We start from the raw sequence: 11,363 nt of genomic DNA, 5'->3' as shown, positions 1-11,363 counted from the left end.
AAAGCCCAAGCAGGGACTGCACCTGCAGGCAACTCACTCCACCCAGCCATCACAGCTGGCCTGGAAGAAACCCTGGCTGTCTGGAGAGCTGCAAATCACACATTTATCTTGCCCGAGGGCATCCTTTCTTAGTGAAGAGAAGTTGGAATAAAACGAAAAGAAGCATAAAGCGGCAAGAAGAGCCAAGGAAGACTCCCACAGAAGACCTGGTTCTGCCTGTGTGCGTGGGCTGGGGACCCACCTGTGTGGGACGCAGCACTTCCTGTTCAGTGTTCTGCTACTTCAACGCACTTCACCATCGCATCTGAGCAGCAAAAATTTAAGGAAAAACGAGGCAAATGAGAGTGTTGCGTAATCAGAATGACTGAAAACATCCATTTGCTTTTTTTATGTATCCAAATGAGGGCAATAAAAATTAAACATAGCCAGGGAGGTAGTGTGTATCTAGTCACAGTGCTGGGAAGAGCAGACAGGGGATCCCCGGAGTGTACACAATTGCGTGCAGTCATCAGATGACCACCAAAATGAAGACAGAGGGTATTTCATTTTCCCCCAAATTTCCACATGGCCCGTTGAACCCAACTCTCATATCCCCATCGCTTGGCAATCACTGACATAAATTCCTGTCCCCATGGTTTCGCTTTGTGTGGGATGCGATGCAACAGGAAGGGGACCATGCAGATTTGTCCATCTTGCTGCTAGTTACGTTTTACTGCTACATAGTGCGGCGTTGACGGGCGTGGGATGAACTGTTTATCCTGCTCGTCAGTTGATGGACAATTGTGTCGTGGGAATTAGGAATAACGCTTGTACAGAGACTAGAGCTTCGTGTAGATTGGTAATTCTCCTTTGCTTAAGGAAAGAAAGACTCAAAGGTAGGATTACAGACAGTTATGTGTTCCATTTGTTCTTCACCGTTTAAGACACATCAAATGTTGCCCCAAGCTGTTTGGCCACGCTGCCTTCGGGTCAGCAATGTGTGATGGTTTCCAGCACACTGCATCTTTCCCATCTGTCCACTGTCTTTTGTTCTAAATCTTGTCATTCTAACAGGTTGTAAGAAGATCCTATAGCAATTTCAAGTGTATCTCAGTTATTGAGAGTGTTTCTTTTCATTTATTTGGGTTTTATGTGTTTTCTTTCAGAAAGTACCTGTTTGAATCTTTCATCCATTCCTTTTTTGGTCCATCCCTGCACCTAGCTTCCTGTATGGGCACTGGGGACCCACAGCGCTCCTGACTGCTCAGGAACCGACTTCCTCCCTGACCTTTTCCCCAGACCAGTTGGCCACTAGTACTTGTATCACAGGTCTTCATTTCTTCTCAGTGCAGAATTCCTACAATTTTCAATTATTTTCTTTGAATCTCTGGCTTATGTCCATCTTAACAATATTTTTTCTATGTGTAGAGCCTTTAAATATTGACATTCAAATTAACCAAAATTTTCCTCTTATAGTTGCTGTTGTTGGAGTCTCATTATAAGGGCATGTTCCATACTCAAGGTTTCAAACTTTTTTTTCCTCCTAGGGCTTTTCTGGTTTTCATTTATATTTATGTCTACGATTCAATTTGAGTTAATTATTGTCTATAATGAGATAAGGTTTTTAGTTCTCTTCATTCCTTGAGATTTCCCTGCCTGTGTTTTAACCACCTCCTCATTTTCTCCAGTCTCCGTCACCCTGATAAATGTTCATCACAACTTCACACTCTCACATTTCTTAGTGTTTCATTTTTAAGAAGTACACCAAGTCAACTGTACTAATTTACTCAGACACCCTTGTCAAAAATCAAATGAGATGCGTAGGTGTCTTTTCCTGCTACCCAACTACTCTGCGAGCATCCTCATGCTGACACAAGAGTCTCTGCATTAGCAGGTTTCTTTCACAGTCAGCCTTAGAGTCAGACAGTGTGAATTCTGTGATTTTGCTCTTTTTGATATTTTACGTCTTTTATTTTCCAATATATATATATATATATTTAGTTAATTAAGTTGTATAACAAAATTCTACTGAGCATTTGATGGGCGTTATGATTTTGAATAAGTCTTTATATTTTTATTTGATTAAGAACTTTTAATACTACCGTGTAATTCATAAAAGCTATATGAAAGAAATTCAAATATCAGTGTTCATAATGATTTTTAACACAGACACAATCACTTACTTCTCGGTCATCTTTGGCTTCTTTCACACCATGAAAACAGTATTGAGTGGTTATAAGGAGACCATACTTTAGCCAAAGCTTCCAGCACCAGTGGTCTGGCCTGTTCGGACCCTACACATAGCTTGTGGGTTTGAGAGTCCCCTCTTTCCTAATGCAAGCACTGAAGGCTACGCATTTGCCCCAGGGCACTGCCTTAGCTGAGTCTCATGCACTTTCATATCTTGCATTTTAACTTACGTAATATGCAGTGTTTTCTAATTTTCCCTTGTGATGTCGCCTTTGAACCCTTGGGTATATAAAAATGTGCTATTCAATTTTCAAGTGTTTATGGATTATTCTGATATGTTTTCATGCTTGAGTCATAAAATAAATTATTTTTTCCTCTTTCCTGATCTATGGACCCCCGTCACAGCTTTTAGTTTTAAGTATCATGAGAGATACAGTTTGTTTCCTTGGTTTGCTTTCTGCCACCTATTGTATTATAATGGAGGGAAATGAAAAAAAGATGTCTTCTGTAGCTATCTCTTTTTTTGCTGCTGTTTTTAAATTTTGAGATTGTAACTTAATTACAATGTGTCTCCCTTCCCTTTCCTCCATCCAAACCCTCACGTATACTCCTCTCCACTGTCCCTCAAATTCATGCTGTCTTTTTAAATTAATTGTTATTGCCTGCATGTATGTATTTATACATACATACACATTCCTAGCCTGTTGAGTCCATATAGTGCTTAATTGTTATTGCATGCATGTATTCATACATACACACACATTCCTAGCCTGTTGGGTCCATATAGTGTTTAATTGTTATTGCATGCATGTATGTATTTATACATACATACACATTCCTAGCCTGTTGGGTCCATATAGTGCTACTTATATGTATGATTTTGGGGCTGAGCGTTTGGCACTGGGCAGCCAATCCACGTGCTCTTTTCTGGGGACTATCATTCCTCTCGTTCCCAGCTTTACTCAGTTGCCTGTAGTTCTTCATGTATGGTTGAGGCCTCTTGGGATTTTCCTCTCCACTTTGACATGCTCATTGATGTCATCCTTGTGCAGCTCCTGTTTGGGCAGTCATGTTGGTGAAACTTTGTGGGTATAGCTTCTGATGTGACAAGGAGAGACAATTGCACAACTCACTGTCTGGTCCCTGTGCCCCTGTAATCTTTCCACCGCGTTTGTCGGGCTGTGTAGGCTTTCCGGTAGTTTTCAGTTGTGTTCTTCTGTTTCTTTCTGTCGAGAACTATGCTGCCTCTCTCTTCTTTGCTGCCTGCACACAAAGTCTCTGCCCCTGCTCTTTCTGCACCACCCGGGAGGATTACTTTGTGCCTTTTGTCTTTCTCCCCGTTTTCCTCATGAAGCCATATACAAACGCTTGGCAAAGGCATTGCCAATGTGTGTGGACAGACGTTTGTTGCCTCCGGCAGGGTAGATTAAAGGACTGCCGAGATCATACTGAAAACACAGGCTGTCCCAGTCTGAAGATCTGAGTTTGACCCCCGGAATCAACTCCTGGAAGCTGTCCTGCCCTCTTTATCTCACATACAAATAATGTTGATCATGATGATACATAGAAATATTAAAGTAGGGGGCTGGAGAGATGCCTCAGAGGTTAAGAGCATTGCCTGTTCTTCCAAAGGTCCTGAGTTCAATTCCCAGCAACCACATGGTGGCTCACAACCATCTGTAATGGGGTCTGGTGCCCTCTTCTGACCTGCGGGCATACACACAGCCAGAATATTGTTACATAATAACTAAATTAAAAAAAATTAAAGTAAAATTTTAGATTTTTTTTTTAATCCACTTAGAGTCTGCCTTTCCCTCCCACACTTCACTGTGGCTGACACTTCTCCCATCTCATCTTACCATCGAGCAACTTGTCACTCACTGAAACTCAATTTAATTTGTTTTTGTGCCACCTTAGGTCTCTGATGAGCTCCAAAAGAGTTAGGATGTAGACTTTCAAGTGCTGTGCGTCGTTCTAAGTGAGACCAGAACTCCAACACTGACTTAAACTACCATCAAAATTATTTAGAATCAACAGGATAAATGAGTCTCCCAAGGGATGTCACCTCTTTTAAAGCACTTATTATAGCCCCAGAGTCACACATCCATCCCATGACATGCTGTAAACACTATCTGAAAGCCACAATCACTCTTAAAATATTGTAAGATGTCATCTTTGAACATGATAAAAAATGTATCATGGGACAGCGAAAAAATTCTTGGACAGGAAAACCAGTAAAGTTTGAAAATTTAATCAAGTTTTTAATCCTTCAGTGATTTCTTTTGAAATGCAACATATACATAAAACATACTTTTAATTTGCTTTTTAAAATGATCCGGTTCCTTCATATATTAGTCAGGGTTCGCTAAAGTAGCAGAACTTATAGAATGGATCTCTCTCTCTCTCTCTCTCTCTCTCTCTTTCTCTCTCTCTCTCTCACACACACACACACACACACATGAAATTTGTTGGAATGATGTATATGCTGCAGCTCAGCTAATCCAACAATGGCTGTGAACAGAAAGCCCCCAAATCCAGGAATTGCTCAGTCTGTAAGTCTGGATATCTCAGTTGGCCTTCAGTATATCCTGGAATTGCAGAGAAGTAGACTCCAATGCCAGTGAAGCGCAAGGCGGCAAGGAGCAAAAGCTTCGTTCTTCTACATCCTTATATTGGCTCTCAGCAGAAGGTGTGGGCCTTCTCACCTGAAGATCTAGGTCAAGGTGTGTGTCTCCCTACCTTAATGTTCTGGACTAGAAGTGAATTCACCCACTTAAAACCAAACAAAAATAATCTCTCATAGGCGAGCCCAGCATTTCCGGCTTGTACTTTATTCCGGTTGTAGCCAAGTTGACAACCAGGAAGAACCATCACACTCCTTTACTACAGACAGCAGATCTCTGACCTCCACCCATGCCCTGTAGCACATGGGTACCTACAATGTCCCCTCCCGCCCATACACAATGTGCATTGGCTAGGTGGTAGAGACGTTAGGACAGAGACAGGCTGGAGTTGCTGCTTTAGGGGTGACACCGTTCCTTTCCTGGGATAGATGGAAGGAGAAGAAAAGCTAGTGGTTGTCTGTAAGGGAATTTCCAAACTAGTTATTATTTCCCCAATTCCCTTCATACACGTGCTCTCTCCCAGTGTTTGAGAGAAATATGTGGACCGCAACAGATTTCCAGACCTTCTAGCAACCACGTTAAAAAAAAAAAAAACACTTAATAAAAATTTAAATATTATGCTTTCTATTTAGTCCCTTGTAACTAAAATATTACCATTTGAACCTGCAATCAATATAAATTATTCAAGAGATTACATTCTCTCTGTGTATGGAGTGCTTGAAATGGCTATGTCTTATCCTCAGAACCTGACTGCACCTATTCATCCATTGTAAGCATTCAAAGGACACATCTGGGATCCTGGCTGCCATGCTGGACAGCACAGAACAGGTGAGTCGACTTTGGCAAGCATTTTCTGGCCACATCACTGTTCTCTTCATTAATGGTGCTACAGTGTTTACTGTCAGTTATGAATTTTCTTAATTAGGTATTATGTTTTTATTTTTTAAAAAACAAAGACTCCCTTTCTTGTGTAGGATTCTAAGATGATGAATCTTTTCTTTACCAAAACCACTAAATTTAAGAAAAAAATAAGAAAAAGAAAAACAGTTAAAGAACCTGCAACCCTTGACATTTTCAAAAGCTCATTTGTAATTATAGCTCTGTTTGACTGGAAGTCACACAAGCCCCCTCAGAGAGGGGACATGTGCTCCCCTCCCCCACCTTCATCTGTCACCCCTCCGCAGGTTGCTAGAATAGGAAGGCCTCTCCCAGAATACTCCCATGACAGATGGCAGAGTTACACCAGGAAACACCCAAAAGAAGAAGGCGGTCAAGGCCACTGCGCGTGGCAGCTTTCCTACACACTAGGAAGGAGGCCTCCATCATGCGGCAGGTAATACCTACTACATGTTTCTGGACTCCCTTCTCTGACATTTCCCGGCCTTGTTGCTTTATGAAGGAGGGAGACCTGTGAACCACAGTCTTTAAACACACAGTACAGATGAAACTGGACCGCTGCTCTCTCTGAAGCGTGTACCTGACATGGACTGTGCCAAACGCCATGACAGGAGGCGTCTTTGGGCCAACTGACAGCAGTGGCTCTGGCCTCGCCCTGGCTCCCAGCATCTCCTTTCTGATCAAAGAGTCCAGGAGGCAGATGGAGAGCCGTGTGTAGAAGCATCTCTCTCACATGTGTGTGCTACCGGCACCCAGGCTGGGGAGAGGAGGCGGCCTGCTTGCTTGACGTTCTTCCAGGAGCACATTCCTGCCCCGCTGTCCTTAGAATCATGTTCTAGAAACAGAATTTGGCAAGTTTCTCAGACACCCACCAGCACGCATGGTGAGGCAACACGCACCTGCAGACCCTGCGCTCTGTTCACACTGTTGGGTATTTGTCTTTGAACTTTACAGTTGGTCGGTGCAATTGCTCTCCTCAGGATGTCTCGTTTAGATTTCCCTTTACTCATCTCCGTGTTTTTACTTGCCTGTCCTAACATCTCCGTTGAGCATCTGCCTTTCCTTACATAAAGTTTTAGAAAAGACTCGGGAAGTTCCAATAACACAACAGGGAGCATGGACCTAAAGTTATAAACATCCAGGGCATAAGAATTTGAGTAACTGTTTTGTAAAATTAAAGTAGAAAAATAATCAATTACATCAGAGAAATAAGGTTCTTTGGACCTCATCTCCCATCCTTCCCCTAATCTCCTGCCAGAGCCAGCTCAAGCCCTGCATGTCTGCCACAGACAACCGTTGATGAAACAGCCTGGACTTCTTTAGATTTGTTGTGCAGTTTAGATGAGTTAAGCATGTTTACTAGGATGCACTTTAGAAGGGGAACTAGGGCTGGAGAGATGGCCCAGTGGTCAAGAACACTGGCTGATCTTCCAGATGTTCTGAGTTCAATTTCCAGCAACCACATGGTGGCTCACAATCCTCTCTAGTGGGTTTGATATCCTCTTCTGCCATAAAGTTGGACCAGCAGGCAGAGCATGCATATACATAAAATAAATTTAAAAACAGTTCTAAAGGGAAAGTATCATGCACTACAGATTCGCAATCCGTGAAGAAAGGCATAGAAGGAGCAGAAAGGAAATGCTGTATTCCCCAATGGCCGTTTCATTTTGTGCAGAATTCTCTAGAATTAGCTCCAAAACCTCTTGCTATGCCCAGAACACATACTCCTATAGATCACCTATAAACAAGACATCCCATCATCCTCTGGGATCCCTGGGGGTGGTTTAGCCCTTAAGTTGAATGATCCTGGGTCGCTACTTTACTTGAAGGTGGAGCAGGGTCTCTACTCCCAACCCACTACACCATGACCTGAGTGTAGAATGTGTTGAGTGTAGAATGTGTGCGCCCCACTAAGTTTTTAGGGTTGTTTAAAGCTCTAGCCATCGTTTTCAGGTACCTGGCCCCCAACATTCTTTACCTCTGGCCGTGAAGAAGGTTGCTTGCAGCGGGTGCTCTTTCCGGATGGGTGTAAATTGTTGCAGAATATTCCTTTACACTGTGTGAAGATGTGTCTCTGTGTTTAACAGTGAGCTGAATAGCCATTAGCTAGGCAGGAAGAGGTTAGGTGGGACTTCTGGGGACAGAGAGGACTTGGAGTGGAAAAAAGGGAGTCACCACCAGATGGGGAGGAGGCAGGATGGGCAGTACAGAATAAGGTAAAGGCACGTAATGTAATGTGGATCTAAAAATACGCGTTAATTTAAGTTATAAGAGCTAGTGGGACAAGCCTAAGCTATGGCCGAGCTTTCATAATTAATAAGTCTGTATGTAAGATTCCGAGGCAGGTGGTCCGAAAGCGCTTGCTGCAGTACCTGGATGAGTTTGTCTCATCTGCTCTATCATTGTCCAAGGCACTGCCTTCCATCCAATCTCAGTTTTTCTGGTTTCATTGTAAACAAAATAATTAGATTCAAGACTTGAGTGTCTTGATGTCACTGGGAGAAAGAGAAATTACACCCTTTGGTGCCTGATCGATGCTATCCACTTAGTCGTTTAAAGACAAGCTTTCTGGGGGAAATTGTCTCTGTGTTTTTATTAATTTTATTGACGCCAACACATAGCCTATTATTTATAGATAAACCATTCAACGCTTTGAGCTTTCCGTAGACAATTGAGTCACAGAAAACTTTCATTGATTTTTTTTCTTTACAAACTCCTGTGTCCATAGATAACTTATTATTTCCAGTCAACCCTGATTGGACAAATAGAGTTGCATCCTACACTGACCATGTTTTTGTGATACATTAATCAGCATTAACATTAATATATGCTCTACTGTCTAAACCCATTTCCCATCCTCCCCCACATTATATTAATTTCCATTTGGCATCACAGATGTTGGCTGGCACTGTACTCTTTGCCAGTTACACAGGCAACTCTTTTGCTGAGCCGGATAGCTGTTTTTGAGTATTGAAAGTTTTGCCAAGTCTTTATGCTAGCCAGAATGTGATAGCTGTACACATGTTACCCTTTCTATATTCTACCTATAAAATTAGCATTCTGTCAGTTAGTCTCTACAGCCTAGAGTAGAGATTGGCAATAGTCCTCTGTAATTAATGAAATATTAAATATTTTTGGATTTGTGGGGCCTGAGGTCTTTCTTGACTCTGCTAGTTTGCTCAGCTATTACAAAAGCAGCCACGGGCAATAGGAATTAAGAGGGTGTTCTGATTAAACTTCATAATAACCCACTAGTCTTTACTTTATAATTTTCCTTTTTAAAACTACCCATAATCTATAATTTGCAATTTAACAATCCTTTAATCCAGCCCTTATTTGTTGATTTGCCAGTTTGTCTGAGTAAAAATTCCCACCATAGCTGATGTCACTTAATATGGAGCTTAAAAGAGACATGTGATGTGTAACATCAGGTTCTATTTCCACAGGACAGACACATCAGGAATAACTGTATGAGCATAGCCTTACTGAGATGGACTAAAACCAGCAGGATATATCACTTTAACCTCAGTATGATTTAACTGCAAGACTGTGTGACTTATTTTTAATAATAGCCGTGCCATACAACGTGTGCACCAACCCTCTAAGCATTTGTTAACTGGGTCTCCCAAGGCCACCTGAGTTTTTCCCATTTCACCACTCGAACCCACACCACCTCCCTACTCCTCCAGCACTGCATCAAAGTAGGAAAATGTGGTGCTTACAAGAAGAATGGCCCCCAAAGGCTAAATTGTCTGAATACTTGATCCCTATTGGTGGAACTCTTTGGGAAGAATAAGAAACTGTGGCCTTGTTGGAAGAGGATATCATGGGGGTGGGCTTTGAGCTAGTGGATCAGGATGTAGGTTCTCAGCAGATGCTCTTCTGGTATCCTGCTGCCAAGCCTCCAATCCACCACCAGGTGTCCTAACCCTCAGGAACGCTAAGCCCAATTAAGCTCTTTCTTTAATCACAGCAACAGTCATTGATGTATGTATTTTCTCCTGAATCATTTAGAGTTTTTGGAGACTAAATATTCTTGAGTCATGTATCCTGCTCAATAGATGCCTGCCAATATTTACATTTGAAATACACATGAGTTCCAATGCATATCTTATTGCAGATCTATTACATACTCAAAGGCAAAGATGCTTGGTGTTTTTAAGCATGCACTGACTGTGACTTATCTTCTTTTAAAGCAGTTATATGCTATCAACTGCGATCACATGAGGACATTTATTGTGTAATCTTTTATCACCCATTTTAAAGTTTACCCAAGTTCAGACGATTCAAGACTCAGTATAAATATGGTACAGAACAAGGGATCATTATAATGAATGTCCACAAACAAAGCAAACTGATTCAATGAGAATAGTGCCTACTTAAGAATTAGAAAAAACTGGGGTCAAATTCATCCTTTTGCGGTTGCTATTGGATCTCCATTCTTTGAGTCTCAGATTTCTGCTCTATAAACCGGGTTGTAGCAAGTAGCAAAGGGGTTAATGAATAAAAAAAAATCTGCGAAATATCATAATGTTGATCCATTCATACAAAACCTCCTGGATGTAGCAACTGTTATTAATATACACTGAAGCTCTCAAATCATTGCTTTAAATTTTCTAATCATAGTGTTGATGGCTGCCATAGTGGTTTATTTTAATTATATATATAATGCATATAGTTATCCACACTGAATGGTTCAATAGTTAGCAACTCATGTATCACACATTGGGTACCAGTAGCTGTACTGAATAAACAAAACAATTCGAAATAGGTAAGGTGAATTCGTAGCTACAAAATGTCATGTGGCAAAAGAAGATTTACCTCCATTCTGAGCAGATGCATGATGGGACTGGAGAGATGGTTCAATAGCTAAGAATGCTTATTGCTTTTCCAGAGGAGCCGGGTTAAGTTCTCAGTCCATACAATAGCTCACAACTCTCTGTTTTCTTTTTCTAGTTGTTTTTTTTTTCTAATTCTTTGGGGGTCCACCACCCAACTCCTAATAAGTACACGAAGACTTATTCTTACTTATGAATGCCTGGCCTTAGCTTGATTTGTTTCTACTCAGTTTTTCTGATTTAAATTATCCTGCTTCACAACTATCTTTGTGATTTTTTTTATATTTCTTTATTTTATATGCCTTTCTTTCCTTTTTATTCTGTGGCTGGTGGTGTTGCTGGGTGACTGGGCTCTGACGGCCTCCTCTTCTTTCCTCTTCTCGCTCTTTACTCCTTGCTCTACTCTTCCCTTGATTTCTCCTCCTTTTTATTCTCACTGCCTGCCAATCCCACCTAAGCCTCCCCTGCCTGGCTATTGGTCATTCAGCTCTTTATTAAACTAATCAGGTGTTTTAGGTAGGCAACGTAACATAGCTTCACAGAGTGAAATGAATGCAACATAAAAGAACACAACATCTTTACACCATTAGACAAATACTCCACAGCATAAACAAATGTAACACATCTTAAACCAATATTCCATAACATTTTCCCCTTTTGTGCTAAATAAAAATGAAAGGTTTGAACTTTAACATAGTAAAACAATATACAACAAAAATGGCATGTTGTCCAGACAAGAGAAACAGGACAGAGTGAAAAAACTGTTGAATTTTGGCAAGACAAGGCAGGACAGTCCTTTGAGATTCATGTTTCACAGAAGAGTCTACCAGACATT

Source organism: Myodes glareolus, chromosome 12, assembly GCF_982192425.1.
Source record: "Myodes glareolus chromosome 12, mMyoGla1.1, whole genome shotgun sequence".
NCBI lineage: Eukaryota > Metazoa > Chordata > Mammalia > Rodentia > Cricetidae > Myodes > Myodes glareolus.
This window is presented reverse-complemented; position numbering follows the sequence as displayed.